The sequence below is a fragment of the Bos indicus genome, chromosome 6 (assembly GCF_029378745.1).
Source record: "Bos indicus isolate NIAB-ARS_2022 breed Sahiwal x Tharparkar chromosome 6, NIAB-ARS_B.indTharparkar_mat_pri_1.0, whole genome shotgun sequence".
Lineage (NCBI taxonomy): Eukaryota > Metazoa > Chordata > Mammalia > Artiodactyla > Bovidae > Bos > Bos indicus.
The window spans coordinates 90949790-90966309 of NC_091765.1; the positions used below are offsets into that span (position 1 = coordinate 90949790).

At 38.3% G+C, this 16520-nt stretch overlaps 1 long non-coding RNA gene across 1 annotated transcript in view; it reads right to left on the bottom strand.

The window, feature by feature from the left end:
- Positions 1–3546, bottom strand: part of LOC139183650 (uncharacterized) — a 74280-nt gene extending 70734 nt beyond the window's left edge. Inside the window, exon 1 of the long non-coding RNA XR_011567229.1 lies at positions 2679–3546. This is a non-coding gene — a long non-coding RNA (uncharacterized lncRNA). The remainder of the gene's footprint in view (positions 1–2678) is intronic.
- Positions 3547–16520: the final 12974 nt, after the last annotated feature.

A 16520-nucleotide genomic window follows, 5' to 3' on the forward strand; every position in this document is an offset into this window, starting at 1 on the left:
ATCTGTAAGATGGGAATAGTACTGCATATGACTGTGGTGAGAGACAATGAGTTAGTAGATGTAAAGCACCTAGAATGAAATTCAAAAGTAAAAACAAGCAGTAGCTGTAATTACCATCGTCACTTTTTTTTTTTTTTTTTTACATTTTGTCCATGCCCATGGTGTGTGTGATCAGACTTGCACCCCCTATGATGGAAGCATGAAGTTTTCACCACTGGGCCACCAGGAAAGTCTCTATCAGTATCATTACTGCTGTTGTTATTCTACCATCCCAGATGGTGAATGGCAAGTGTAATCTCTGGGTCTCAGGTCCTCAGCTTTAATTAAGTATGTGCTGCCTTTGGAGTTTCCCCAGTTGTGCTAGTGGTAATGAACCCACCTGCCAATGCAGGAGACTGTAAGAGACACGGGGTTCAATCCCTGGGTTGGGAAGATCTCCTGGAGGAGGGCATGGCAAACCACTCTAGTATTCTTGCCTGGAGAATTTCATGGACAGAGGAACCTGATGGACAACAGTCCATAGGGTCACACAGAGTCAGATACAACTGAAGCGACTTATCATGCAGCACACACACATGCTGACTTTCAGTTGACCTAAAATCAAACAATCCATTGTGCTTATAAATATGAATTTTCTGTATTCAGTATATAAAACCACATAAGGGCAAAAGTACAATTACAGAACCCTAGTTAGAAACATCCAATTCACAAACATCACAATCCCATTCACAATTATAGGTAACAAGAAATAAAATTATGATGTTGGAGACTAGGCATATAAAATGAACCACCACCAAATATTGTCTATTGGCCCTGTACACTCTGCACTCCCTTCTCTGTTCTCCATTGAATCACAAAGGCTGAAAGACTGGGAACTAAATGTCACATACTCAGTTGCCAGCAGGGTACTGGCTATGGTTTAGTCTACAACACTCAAGCAAGCCAGAGAAGGCAGAATGGGGACAGAATTACCCTTCTTCCTCTTCTAGCTTTAGCAGATATGGTGGGCATCATAAACAGGGGGGTTTAATAAATAGTTTCCATGTTTCCTAGAAATTCACCCCCTTAGGCCTACAGAGAAGCTCTGAGACCAGCAGTAGTTTCCCATCAGTTCCTGACCACTGGGAAGTATCAGAATCTCTTTGGCCCTTTGGATGGACCATACCTGTGATTGCCCTCTTGACTTTGGTGTCTCCATTCCTCTCATCAATTTCTGTAGGCAGCTTATTCCCCATATTAAATATTGCTCTGTTTGAAATATCTAGAATGATTTCTTTTCCCACCTGAACCCTAACTGATATTGCTTCATTTTTCTGAAAATTAATGTGGACTCCCAGATCTAGCTGATGTCTCTAAGAGATGCAGGCAACAGAATGTCAGGAATTAACTTTTAAAGTGGAAGTGAAAGTCGCTCAGTCCTGTCCGACTCTTCGCAACCCCATGGACTATACAGTCCATGGAATTCTCCAGGCCAGAATACTAGAGTGGGTAGCCTTTCCCTTCTCCAGGGGATCTTACTAACCCAGGGATCAAACCCAGGTCTCTGGCATTGCAGACGGATTCTTTACCAGCTGAGCTACAAAAGAAGCCCAAGAGTACTAGAGTGAGTAGCCTATCCCTTCTCCAGAAGATCTTCCCAACCCAAGAATCAAACCGGGGTCTCCTGCATTGCAGGCAGATTCTTTACCAACTGAGCTATCAGGGAATCTAAGTCATTGGCAAAATTTGATTTTAACAACAGAAACAATAATAATGAACATAACAGTCATTGCCATTTCTAAATGACAAAGTAAATAACTTTTTACAGTAAAAGAGATCTCTTTTTTTATGATGCTCTCCTTAACTCGAGTCAACCTAAAGCCATCTGCTACAAACTGAATGCTGTGTCCCCCAAAAATTTACGTACTGAAGCCCTAATCCACAATGTGATGGTATGTGGAAATGAGGCCTTTGGGAGATAATTAGGTTTAGATGAGGTCATGAGATTAGAGTCCCCACGATAGGATTAGTGTCCTTATAAGAGGAGGAAGAGACCATAGTCCTCTCTCCTTCCCCAGTGTGAAAATACTGCAAGAAGGCAGTCATCTGCAAACCAGAAGGAGGGCTCTAATCAGACACTAAATTTGCCAGCACCTTGATCTTGGATTTCCCAGCCTCCAAGATGTGAGAAGTAAATATGTGTAATATATGCTACCTAGTCTATATTGTTTTGTTATAGCTGCTGCTCATACCAAGACACCAAAGCCCATGCTCTTAACCATGAGGTTGTATCTACCACATTGCACTGTAACTGAGAATCACTGTCACCCACTGGGAAGACAGCCTCAGGCCACATTGATACCTGTGGTCAGAGTCCAGCATCAGCGCCATCATCATGTAGAGACAACATAACCCATATCTATGTGCTTAAATTTTTGCTTTCTTGACCACAGGAATCATTAACCATGAGTTAGGACCGTTATTCCAATATCTGGGAACAGGGAAGTTAATACTAAAAGAATCTACAAGCTCAAAATAAGACTGCATCTCAGACGGACCCACTTGAATGTAGATTGAAACAAATATGCAGTAAGTGCGAATCCCGGTAGTCATTTTGAAAACCATACAGCACAAGAAGATTTTGTTTCCATCTAATTTAGCGAATATTACCTTAAAATACCCCCAAGATGCTCACTCACCCAGGAAAAAGTCCAGGGGTGGGGCCCCTCTCTAGAAAACTGGGTTCAACAGAGATATGGTCAAAGCCTCCCGTCTTTCTGGGCTCTGTCTGCTACTGAGACACAAAGCAGATGGATAAAGCAGCTGGGATTAGCACAGAGTGTTCTTGGAGGCTTCAGGCTCTGTGTTTCCACAGCAACATCATACCTGGAGGAGAGCAGCCTTGTGACAAAGCCCAGCACGTTTGTCTCCATAACGACAAGATCAAGGCAACTTGGCCATGACTCCTCCCTGTTCTTCCTCAGTAGTGACCACAGTAACTGGTAGTGACCATCCTCACACAACACGTGGACAAGCGTCCACCTTGAAATTTCTTTGATGGTCGTTTTGGTCAGGTTCCCCAGATGTAGACCCTGAGAAGAGGATTTGTATGATTTATTAAAGAAGTGCTCCCAAGGGAAACCAGGAAGGAAGCAGGGATGGGAGGGGAAAGGGAAGGAGACCCAAGCAGCAACATCCTCCTGGGCACAATCCTGCAGAGAGTAGCTTCAGCCTGCTCCCAGAGAGGAAATCAGAGTATAAGATTTCACCACAGAATTGTCTGCTCCCAAATGTCATTAGTTAAATGTCACCCCAGGAGACATAATTCCCATGTACTCTCAGCTTTATACCTTTTAGGAAAACCGGGCTCTGGGAGCCAGAAAGTCCAGAGAAAGGCTATGAATACTGTCTTTGGAAAGCACAGGAAACCCAGGTGGTGCACAAAAACAGTAAAATGGTACCCCAGGGGGTTGAGCAGAGTACCACCAATATCCTCTGCACTGGGGAAGACAAGTGAACTGTGGAGAGACAGATACAGAAGAAAAGGTGAGGTTGACCATACTTGCTTTCTCACAGTGTTTGCCTAGAGTTTTCTACACTGGGATTTAACACCAAGGTCAACTGGCAGCTACTGATTACCAACACGGTGCTTTTCACAGGAGTAGGAATTATGAAAACATCAAATAACAGGGTTTATTATCCCATACAATAAACTGAGATGTATGCTGCCCAGCGAGGGTCCATATTTTGGTACAAGCGGCAGGAAGTAAGGAGTCACATAATTTTTTTGCATGGTCTCTTGACACTTGATGCTTCACATCACTTGACAGGGATGTTAGAGAGAGGATTCAAGTATTGGACAAGATACTAGAAAAGGATGACTCCTCAACTCTAACATTCAGGACTACACAGCCTGAATTTGATCCTGCTCTCTCTCTCACTTTCTGTGTTACCTTAAACCTATTAACATCTTTCAATATCAGCCCACTTTTCTGTAAAATGTAAATGTTAGACTCCACTTCAGGGAGAATGGAGTAGACATCATTTTCTCTATTCTTTCCAGTCAGTATGACTAGAAATCCTGGATATTAGATATAAAATGAACATTTTATAAAATGACTGAAATGTGGAGAGAAGGTAGACCAGCTAGGGACTTCATGACCTAAAAAATGACACAGTGGTGAATTTCATGGGTTTTCTTTTTGCCTCATATACCCTAGATTTGGAGTTGAAGAAAAGAGCAACCTGAAAACACCAATGAGAACAGACAAATATATAAATAAAAATAAAACAAAAGCTTGCTCTTTCTACCAAAGGACCAGGAAAGAGGCAATCAAACAAGAGAGAAAACTTTTAGACAATGACACTGTAGTCCAGCCAAATGCGACAAAAAATACTGTGGCCCCACCACCATCCATGCTAGCAGACGTAAGCAGATGTAAAGTGGGAAGTCTAGACTTTCATCCTCGCACAGTTGTAATGAGGCATCCCAACACCACCACCAGGGGTAGAAAGCCAACTAGAGACCCAGGCAATAACAAGCCCTCTCCCACACTGTGCCAGTGAGTGAGTCAGACCTTCCACATCCACCTGGCGGTAACAAGGTATCCCCATCTTCCCCATAGGGACTGGTATCAGCAGTATCTCCTAGTGGAGAGTCAAAACTTTCCTCATCACCCACTAATAACATAGACATCCCACCATTGTGTCAGTGGAGACCACGTTGGGTGATAAAACTCCCACTACCATCCAGCAGTAAAGAAAAGCTTCCTCCGCACCTTGGGTCTCATGGAGACCAGATGGAGAACTGGACTCCCAACTCTAGTGAGAAGCAATAGGGTGGCATCCACAGCACAGTGTCAAAAAGACTATCTAGACCAGAAGGCTTGAAAAAGATCCTGAGTCACATGACATAACACAAAAATGTCTTGTTACAACTGAAAATTGCTCATGATGTCAAGACCCAAAAAGATCTCAAAATGAATGAAAAACATCAATCAGCAGATGCCAAAAATAAGATGACAGAGATGTTGGATTTTAAAACAACCATTGTAAAAATGCTTCATCAAAGAGTTATTAACACAACTAAAACAAATGCAAAAATAAGCCTTGGCAAAAATACAGAAGATAAAAAAAGTGAAAATTTTAGAATTATAAAGTACAAAAACCAAAATAAAAAGTCATTGAATGGTTCATAGCAGAATGGAGGGGACAGAGAAAGAAGAAATCACAACTCATCCACTATTAGAGAAACAATTTAAATAGCCCTATAACTATTAAGGAAATTGAATTCACAATTTCAAAACTTAAAGAAATATCACTACTTTGGGAAATAGTTTGGTGGTTCCTAATAAAACTAAACACACTCTTACCACAGGATCCAACAATCACACTCTTTGGTACTTATCCAAAGGAATTGATGACTTACATCCACACAAAAATCTCTACACAGATGAATGTGACAGCTTTATTCACAATTGCCAAAACTTGGAAGATATCAAGATATCCATCAAAAACTGAATGATACATCTAGACAATGGAACATTTTTCAGTGCTAAAAAGGAAATTAGCTATAAGCCATGAAAAGACATGGAGGAAATTTAAATATATATCACTAAGTAAAATAACCCAGCCTGAAAATTCTACATACTATATGAGTTCAACTATATGACATCCTGGAAAAAGTAAAACTATGGAGACAGTAAAAACATCAGGGATTGCAGGAGTTAAGGAGGAGGAAAGGATGAAGAGGTAAGTCATATAAATTTTTAGGGCAATGATAACTATAGTTTTTTGGTATATGTCATTATAAATTTGTCCAGACCCACAGAGTGTACAACACATAAGTGAACACTAATGTGAACTATGGGCTCTGAATGATAATGATGTATCAATGTAACTTTGTCAATTATAACATATGTACTACTTTGGTGAAAATTGTTATAATGCGGGAGGTTATACATGTACAGGGCAGGGGGTATATGGGACTCTGTTGCCAAATCAGACTTAAATTGAAGAATGTAGGGAAAACCACTAGACCATTCAGGTATGACCTAAATCAAATCCTTTACGATTATACAGTGAAAGTGAAAAATAGATTGAAGGGACTAGACTTGATAGAGTGCCTGATGAACTATGGACGGAGGTTCGTGACATTGTACAGGAGACAGGGATCAAGATCATCCCCATGGAAAAGACATGCAAAAAAGCAAAATGGCTGTCTGAGGAGGCCTTAAAAATAGCAGTGAAAAGAAGAGAAGCAGAAAGCAAAGGAGAAAAGGAAAGATATACCCATTTGAATGTAGAGTTCCAAAGAATAGCAAGGAGAGATAAGAAAGCCTTCCTCAGGGATCAGTGCAAAGAAATAGAGGAAAACAATAGAATGAGAAGACTAGAGATCTCTTCAAGAAAATTAGAGATACCAAGGGAAATTTTCATGCAAAGATGGGCTCGATAAAGGACAGAAATGGTATGGACCTAACAGAAGCAGAAGATCTTAAGAAGAGGTGGCAAGAATACACAGAAGAACTGTACAAAAAAGATCTTCACAACCCAGATAATCACGATGGTATGATCACTCACCTAGAGCCAGACATCCTGGAATGTGAAGTCAAGTGGGCCTTAGAAAGCATCACTACGAACAAAGCTATTGGAAGTGATAGAATTTCAGTTGAGCTATTTCAAATCCTAAAAGATGATGCTATAAAAGTGCTGCATTCAACATGCCAGCAAATTTGGAAAACTCAGCAGTGGCCACAGGACTGGAAAAGGTCCGTTTTCATTCCAATCCCAAAGAAAGGCAATGCCAAAGAATGCTCAAACTACAGCACAATTGCACTCATCTCACACACTAGTAAAGTAATGCTCAAAATTCTCCAGGCCAGGCTTCACCAATATATGAACTGTGAACTTATAGACGTTCAAGCTGGTTTTCGAAAAGGCAGAGGAAACAGAGATCAAATTGCCAACATCTGCTGGATCATTGAAAAAGCAAGAGAGTTCCAGAAAAACACCTACTTCTGCTTTATTGACTATGCCAAAGCCTTTGACTGTGTGGATCACAATAAACTGTGGAAAATTCTGAAAGAGAAGGAAATACCAGACCACCTGACCTGCTTCTTGAGAAATCTGTATGCAGGTCAGGAAGCAACAGTTAGAACTGGACATGGAACAACAGACTGTTTCCAAATAGGAAAAAGTACGTCAAGACTATATATTGTCACTCTGCTTATTTAACTTATATGCATGAGAAATGCTGGGCTGGATGAAGCACAAGCTGGAATCAAGATTTCCAGGAGAAATATCAATATCCTCAGATACGCAGATGACACCACCCTTATGGCAGAAACTGAAGAAGAACTGAAGTGCCTCTTGATGAAAGTGAAAGAGGAGAGTGAAAAAAATGACTTAAAGCTCAACATTTAGAAAACTAAGATCATGGCATCTGGTCCCATCACTTCATGGCAAATAGATGGGGAAACAGTGGAAACAGTAGCTGACTTTATTTTGGGGGGCTCCAAAATCACTGCAGATGGTGACTGCAACCATGAAATTAAAAGATGCTTACTCCTTGGAAGGAAAGTTATGACCAACCTAGACAGCATATTAAAAAGCAGAGACATTACTTTGCCAACAAAGATCTGTCTAGTCAAGGCTATGATTTTTCCAGTACTCATGTATGGATGTGAGAGTTGAACTATAAAGAAAACTGAGTGCCAAAGAATTGATGCTTTTGAACTGTGGTGTTGGAGAAGACTCTTGAGAGTGCTTGGAGAGACTCTTGCAGTCCTTGGACTAGAAGGAGATCCAACCAGTCCATCCTAAAGCAGATCAGTCCTGAGTGTTCATTGGAAGGACTGATGTTGAAGCTGAAACTCGAATTACTTTGGCCAGCTGATGCAAAGAGCTGACTCATTGGAAAAGACCCTAATGCTGGAAAAGATTGAAGGCAGGAGGAGAAGGGGACAACAGAGGATGAGATGGTTGGATGGCATCACCAACTCAATGGACATGAGTTTGGGTAGACTCTGGGAGTTGGTGATGGACAGGGAGGCCTGGCGTGTTGTGGTCCATGGGGTCGCAGAGTCGGACATGACTGGGCGACCGAACTGAACTGAACTTCTGCACAATATTACAATGAACTTAACACTGCTCTTAAAAGTAAAGTCTATTTTTAAAAACAGATGGATTTTCTGAAGAATTCCACCAGACTTTTTAGAAAATTCTACCCTAAACCTATACAATTTCTTCTGGAATACAGAAAACTCTTCATTTTAGGAAGCAAGAATTATCCTAATGCCAAACCAGGCAAATCAGTACCAAAAAAAAAATACTAGACACAAATTTTGCTCATGAATATAGACATGAAAGTCCTTAACAAAATATTAGCATTTATAATTAATTAACATGCAAAAAAGATTTATACAACGTGTGTGTGGATGTGTGAGGGTGTGTGTATGGAGGTGTGTTAGTTGCTCAATCATGTCCAACTCTTTGGGACCCCATGGACTGAGCCCGCCAGGCTTCTCTGTCCATGGAATTCTCCAGGCAAGATTACTGGAGTGGGTAGCCATTCCCTTTTCCAGGGGATTTTTCTGATCCCAGTTCAGACGTCAATTCAATTTTTCTGACCCCAGTTCAGTCCCATCACAGTGCATGACGGGACTGAACTCTAGTCTCCCACATTGCAGGCAGATTCCTTACCATGTGAGCCACTAGAGAAGCCCATATACAACAAGTTTAGGTAGATTTTACTCCAGGTATACAGGTTGGTTCAATACTCAAAATTCAGTCAGTGCAGACCAACAGATTAACAGGTTAAGAGGAAAAATCATATGATCATATCAATCAATGCATAAAAGATATTTGATGAAATTCAACACTCATTCATGATCAAAACTCTTAGACAAATAGCTACAGAGGGGAACACCTTCAAATTAATAAAGAACATCTAACAAAAAACCCCATAGCTAACATTATACTTAATGGTAATAGATTGAATGCTTTTACCTAACATCAGGAATAACCCAAAAATGTCCACTCTGAACATTTTTATTCAACATAGTGCTGGAAGTTCTAACCATTACAATAAGGAAGAAAAGGAACTCAAGAAAAAGAACTTCATAGGAATCTACAACATTTTTTTAAAAGACCTTGAACTAATATGTTATTCAGCAAGATCACAGAGTACAGAATATTGAAAATTGGTTTTATTTCTATACACACTAGCATGACCACATAGACACCAAAATTTAAAAATATGATAACACTGACAATCATTCAAAAACTTAGATTCAGGTATAAATCTAGCAAACCATGCTATAAACTACACAACACTAATGAAAGAAGTCAAAGAACTCAAGAAATATACAGACATACCATGTTCATGGGCTGGAAAACGTGACATAGTAAAGATGTCAATTTTCCCCAAAAAGATAAATTTAATGCAATTCCTATAAACATTTCAGCAAGATCTATTGTATATATAGATAAGATACATACACTAATGGACCAGAAAACACAATCCGGCAATAGATGTAGACAAATATATCTAATGGATTTTTTACAAAAGTGCAAAAACACTCAATGGAGGAAAGACAGTTGTTTTATCAAATGGTGGTGCAATAATTAGATATTCACAGACAAAATAATGGCCTAATTTTCACACCTTATACAAAAATTAAGCAAAATAAATCACAGACTTGAATATAAGACATAAAACTACAAAAACTTTTAGGAAAAAAGAAGAAATCCTTGGAATCTAGAGCTGACAACAAGTTTTTAGACTTCAAGCCAAAAGCACAATCCATGAAGGAAAATATTGATAAATTGTACATCATTCAACTTTAAAAAAACTTCTGCTGTGTGAAGCACCCAGTTTTTATTTTAAATAAATAAAAGAAATAGTTAAAAAGATGAAAAAGTAAGCTACAAATTGGAAGAAAATATTTGAAAACCATGTGTTTGACAAAGAATGGGTGTCTAGGATATGTAAAGAAAACACAAACATCAAAAATAAAAAAATATTCAGTTAGAGACTTCCCAGATGGGTCAGCAGGTAAAGAATCTGTCTGCAATGCAGAAGACACAGGAGACACAGGTTCAATCCCTGGGTTGAGAAGATCCCTGGAGAAAGAAATGGCAACCCACTCCAGTATTTCTTGCCTGAAAAATTTCATGGACAGAAGAGCCTGGTGGGCTATATAGTCCATGGTGTTACAAAGAGTTGGACATGACTGAGTGAGGAAGCACATGAGTCAGATCAGACCAGATTTAGTTAGAACATTGGCAAAATACATGAAGAGACATTTCACCAAAGAAGACACACAGGAGGCAAATAAACAGATAAAAATATGTTTAATAGCATTGTGTTCAGTCACTCAGTCATGTCCGACTCTTTGCAACCCCATAGACTATAGCCCTCTAGGCTCCTCTGTCCACGGAATTTTTTAGGCATGAATACTGGAGTGGGTTGCCATTTCCTTCTCCAGGGGTTCTTCCTGACCCAGGGATCAAACCTGTGTCTCCTGAGTCTCCTGCATTGGCAGAAGGACTCTTTACCACTGAGCTGCCTGAAAGTTGCTCAGTCGTGTCCAACTCTTTGCAACCCCATGGACTATATACTCCATGGAATTCTCCAGGCCAAAATACTGGGAGTGGGTAGCTATTCCTTTCTCAAAGGGGATCTTCCCAACCCAGGGATCAAACCTAGGTCTCCTGCATTGCAGGTGGAGTCTACCAGCTGAGCCACCAGAGCCACCTGGGAAGCCCTTTAATATCATTAACCATTAGGAAATTTAAACTAAAACCGTGATGAGATACTGCATACTCATCAGAAAGCCTAAAGTAAAAAATACTGAAAGCATAAAATAAAACAGCAAGAAGTTCTAAATAATAAGTTACATAAATTGAATTCTTGGTTTAGATTGTGGGGGGAAAAAATCGAACAACTATTACTTATAAGAGTCATACTGAAAGCATACTGAAAGCACAATGATGTGAAAAGATTGAAAATAAAGTGATTATTACATACAGCATTTTGTATGCAGCACAGATAAATGATAGATAGATGACAAAATAAAATCAGCTTCCCAAGTTGAATATTTGCATAACTTATGCTTTAGCAATACCACTCCTAAGTATATGCCCAAAAGAAATTCTTGCACAGGAAGAGTTTGTGACAGCACTGCTTGTAACAGCAAAAAAAAGTTAAAATCCTTTGATAGGATGATATATTCAAATTGTGAAATACTTTATAGCAGTAAAAATTAATGAACTGCAGTAACACAGAATATGGATGAATATGAGTAGCATGATACTGAATGATAAAAGCAAGTCCCATAACACTACATGCAGTGTGTACACTCTTTTTAAAGTTCAAAATCAGATAATAAAAAACATTTTGTTTATGTACATGTGATAAAATAATTTTTTAAAACAAAGTAATGATATAGCTACTATCTTTGATGGAAAGAGGTAAATGGGATAGGAAGGTGGGGAAGAGAAGTACTGCTGCTGCTGCTGCCAAGTCGCTTCAGTCATGTCCGACTTTGTGCGACCCCATAGATGGCAGCCCACCAGGCTCCGCCGTCCCTGGGATTCTCCAGGCAAGAGTACTGGAGTGGGTTGCCATTTCCTTCTCCAATGCATTAAAGTGAAAAGTGAAAGTGAAGTCGCTCAGTCATGTCTGACTCTGTGCGACCCCATGGACTGCAGCCTACCAGGCTCCTCCGTCCATGGGATTTTCCAGGCAAGAGTACTGGAGTGGGTTGCCATTGCCTTCTCCGAGAGAAGTACTAGGCAGATTTAATTATTACTATTTTAGATCTTGAGTCAGGTGGTGGGTCAATTTTTTTTAATATTTTAAAACAGATGAGAAGAGTTAAACAGGATATAAACCAGGGGATTTAAACAAAAGATATAAACCAGAAGAAATTCAATATAGCAATTTTAATATGAGACAAAAAAGAATATTATAATATGAAAAACAACATACAGGATACATAGGGGTAGCACATATTAGCATCAGGGAACTAGGGCCCAAGAAGATATAATGATCATGAATATATATGTACTTAGTAATAAAGCTTTAAAACATATAGAACAAGAATTGAGACAACAATGTAATAAATTAGTCTACTTAGAAATTTTTAAGTCATCATTTTCAGAAATTAATAGCTTAAGTAGGAAACAAAGAGCAAAAGTATAGAACACTTAATTCTCAGATTAAAATTAAAATAGTAAAGTAGATATGAAATTTATATAACCCATTCCAAACTGACTTTGGGTGCTTTTCAGAACTGTCTCTTTTTCTTTTCATACATTTTTAACATTTAGCCTTGAAAAAGTAGAGACTCATTTAATTCTGGTGAAAAGTTTTTACAAAATAAGAAGTAAATATTTCCACTTCCCCCTGAAGCTGCCAGAGAAGCACAGAATATTCTGCATCATAAAACTCACCTGACAACTTTAATCTAACAAAGATTTATAAGACATCCAGACTTCAGAATCTGTTGTTATATCCTGGGGAAATAGTTCCTCATCTCTAAGAGGCTTATAACACTGATGGGTTATTTTATAATGTGTTGCCCTGGTGATAATATTTAAAATGGCATCTTAAAGATATAAATACTTGTTGACTTTCTTTGTTAAGCCAGAAGGGGATCACTGGCATTTAACATTCCTAGGGAAAAAGAGTAAAATGACTTTTAGATTTTCATTTTACAGAGATTGATTGAAAGCCTCATTTATTTAAATAAATTAATAAAGCTTGGGTTAAACAAAACATTAGAAGCTACTTATAACTAAATGACAATGAAAGTATCATATATTAAAATCTATGAGATGCATCTAAATAGTACACAGAGGAAATTTATATCTTTGAATAAACTGATAGAAGGCTAAAAACAAATTATTCCTCTTCTTCCTTTTCCTTTCACTTCCATTTTCCCCCTGTCTTCCTTTCCTAAATAATTCAGTTCTAAATGTATTAGATGAACCCACTTCTAAGAGATATAGGAATTTACACCTCAGGACTAGGGAGAGGGTGGACACGGTAGCCCAGAGGATGGAGGTGGCATCTTAGGAAGATAAGAAGGACAGGCAGGGTAAGAGGTCACCTCCACCTTGAGACACAGGGAGTCAGAGTCCCAGCAGGGTGAGCAGGGCATCCCTGTGGAAGAGCAGCCTGGCATAGGAATGATGGGTCCAAGGAACAGGGCATCACACAGGAGTGGGCATGATGGCAGGGATGAGAAATTGATTGCATTTCTGTATGGGGGGATTAATCAAATAAAAAAAGGATGTTCCTGAAGTCTTCATGAAATTTTCAGCTTTAATAACTTCAGAACCATAAATTCTACAAACTTAAACAAAAAATCAATTTGAATGAGCATTTAAATTTTCTCTATGCTTAATTAAGCTTGTACATTTTGAACAATAAATATTTAATTTTAAATTTTCTTTTCAGTCTCTCTGATTGAAGATGGCAAATAACTGAATGGGAAAACTAGAAAACATATTATTCAAAATTCACACGAAAAATATGTGTAAAAGGAATTTAAACAATTAAACTTTTAAATGAGGATGGAAAAGAAAAAAAACTAGATTACATCTGTGATGTTGGATTGGAAATTAATATATTGGTGTAAAATCATGGTCTTTAATTTATAAATACAGAAATTAATAGATGTATTAGAAAGATATCTCATGTTCATGGATTAGAAGAATTTTATTTAAATGACTGTACTACCCAAAGCAATCTACAGATTTAATGCAATGCCTATCAAAATATTCATGACATTTTTCAAAGAATTAGAATAATCCCAGAAAACTAGAATGAATAATTTAGATGGAACCACAAAAGACCCAGAATTTTCAAAGCAATCTTGAGAAAAAAGAATAAAGCTAGAGGTATCATACTCCATGACTTCAGACCATCCTACAAAGCTACAGTAATCAAAATAGCATGGTACTGATACAAAAACAGACACATAGATCAATGGAACAGAATTAAGAGCCCAGGAATAAACCCATGCCCATATGTCAATTAGTCTACAAGAAAGGAGGCAAGAATACATAATGATGTAAAGATAGTCTCTTCAGTAAGTGGTGCTAGGAAAAGTAGAGAACTACAAGTAAAAGAATGAAATTAGAACATTTTCTCACATCACATACAAAGATAAACTCAAAATGGATTAAAGACATAAATGTAAGGCTGGATACTATAAAAGTCCTACAGGAAAACATAAGCACAACACTCTTTGACAGAAACTGCAGCAATGTTTTTTTTTGTATCTGTCTCCCAGAGTAATGGAAATAAAAATAAACAAATGGGACCTGATTAAACTCAAAAACTTTTGCACACTAAAAGAAACCATCAATAAAAGATGCTCTTAAAATAGGTAGTTATATTAAATATGTAAATGCAGTCAAAAATATTTAAGCAAAAAAAATACATATACAGTACAACTTTTAAATTCCCAGAATTTTCATTACAGTATTTTTTTCTTCATTTACAATACTAAAAAATTTTTAAATTATATTTGTACATGGTATAATGTAAGGGTCAAATCTTTCTTCTAGGGTTACTAATCTTACTCTTCTTCTAGATTTACTATTATGATCAACCTAGATAGCATATTCAAAAGCAGAGACATTACTTTGCCAACAAAGGTCTGTCTAGTAAAGGCTATGGTTTTTCCTGGACTGTGAAGAAAGCTGAGAGCCGAAGAATTGATGCTTTTGAACTGTGGTGTTGGAGAAGATTCTTGAAAGTCCCTTGGACTGCAAGGAGATCCAACCAGTCCATTCTAAAGGAGATCAGCCCTGGGTGTTGTTTGGAAGGACTGATGCTAAAGCTGAAACTCCAGTACTTTGGCCACCTCATGTGAAGAGTTGACTCATTGGAAAAGACTCTGATGCTGGGAGGGATTGGGGGCAGGAGGAGAAGGGGACGACAGAGGATGAGATGGCTGGATGGCATCACCGACTCGATGGACATGAGTTTGGGTGAACTCCAGGAGTTGGTGATGGACAGGGAGGCCTAGCGTGCTGCAATTCACGGGGTCGCAAAGAGTCGAACATGACTGAGCGACTGAACTAAACTGAACTAATTCTAACTTCTCCCAACATAGTAAAATACTGGTTTCTTGCCTTTTAAATTCTCTTATACACTAAAATATATTTTTGTATTCTTTCTTTGACCCACTTTTATCTATTTGCCTATTCTTATTGCCATATTGTTGTGACTTGAATGGCTTTATAGGATGTTCTAACATCTGATTAGAGTCCCTCCTTTGCTAGTCTATGTTTTCAAATTTGTCTCGATTATTATCACACACCTATTCTTACTCCTAAACTTTAAGATAATTTTTTCCAATCCAGAGAGTTAGTGCCCTTTGGTATTCTAATCTAGATTTAATCAGCTTATACTACTTTGGGGGAAATTGACATTTGTCTTACATTTCCTTCTCATTTAAAAACATTGTCTTAACCATTTGTTCATATCTTGTTTTAGGTCATATAAGATTATTTTATAATTTTCTTCATAGTATTCCTATGCTTTTCCTTTAAAGTTCATTCCTAAGTATGTTGTAGTTTTTGTCACTTATGTATAAATGCTATTTTTCTATTTCCCTTACTTGGTGCTTATTATTAAAATAGGGGAAATGACTGATTCTTGTATGAGAATCTTATGGCAGTCAACTAACCAAACTTTCTTATTACTTCTTGTGTTTTTACTTACTGGTATCATGGGTCTTCTACATACAAAGCCGTATCATCAGCAAAAGTGATAGTTCTCCAGAAAGAGGCTCACAGATTTAGAGAATGAACTTATGGTTGCTGGGGGAAGAAATAGGAAGTTTGGGATGAGCATGTACACACTACTAGATTTAAAATGGACAACCAACAAGGACCTACTGTACAGCAAAGGGAACTCTGTTCATTGTTACCTGGCAGCCTGGATGGAAGGGGAGCTTGGGGAAAATGAATACATGCATATGTATGGCTGAATACGTTTGCTGTCCACCTGAAACTATGACAACACTGTTAATCAGCTGTACTTCAATATAAAATTAAATGTTTTTTTTTAGTGATAGTTTTCACTATTTTCTTCCCCCAAATTTACATCAGTTACTGTATATTATTGCCTCACTGGCTTCCCAGGTAGCTCAGAGGTAAAGAATCCACCTGCCAATGCAGGAGACGTGGGTTCAATCTCTGGGCTGGGAAGATCCCCTGGAGGAGGGCATGGTGATCCACGTCAGTGTTCTTAGCCTGGAGAATCCCATGGACAGAGGAGCCCGGCAGGCTACAGTTCATGGGGTCGCGTAGACTCAGACATGACTGAGTGCGCAGGTGCACGTTGTCTCACCACATCACTAGCATCAGTTATAATGGTGACAGGGGACACCTCTAATCGGTTCCAAACTTTAATAGAAATAGCTGTTATGATTTGGTTTTAGGATTATCATGTTTTGGTGCATAGTTATATTTTAATTAAATCTGCAATAAACTGGAAATAACCAGTCACAGTGTTA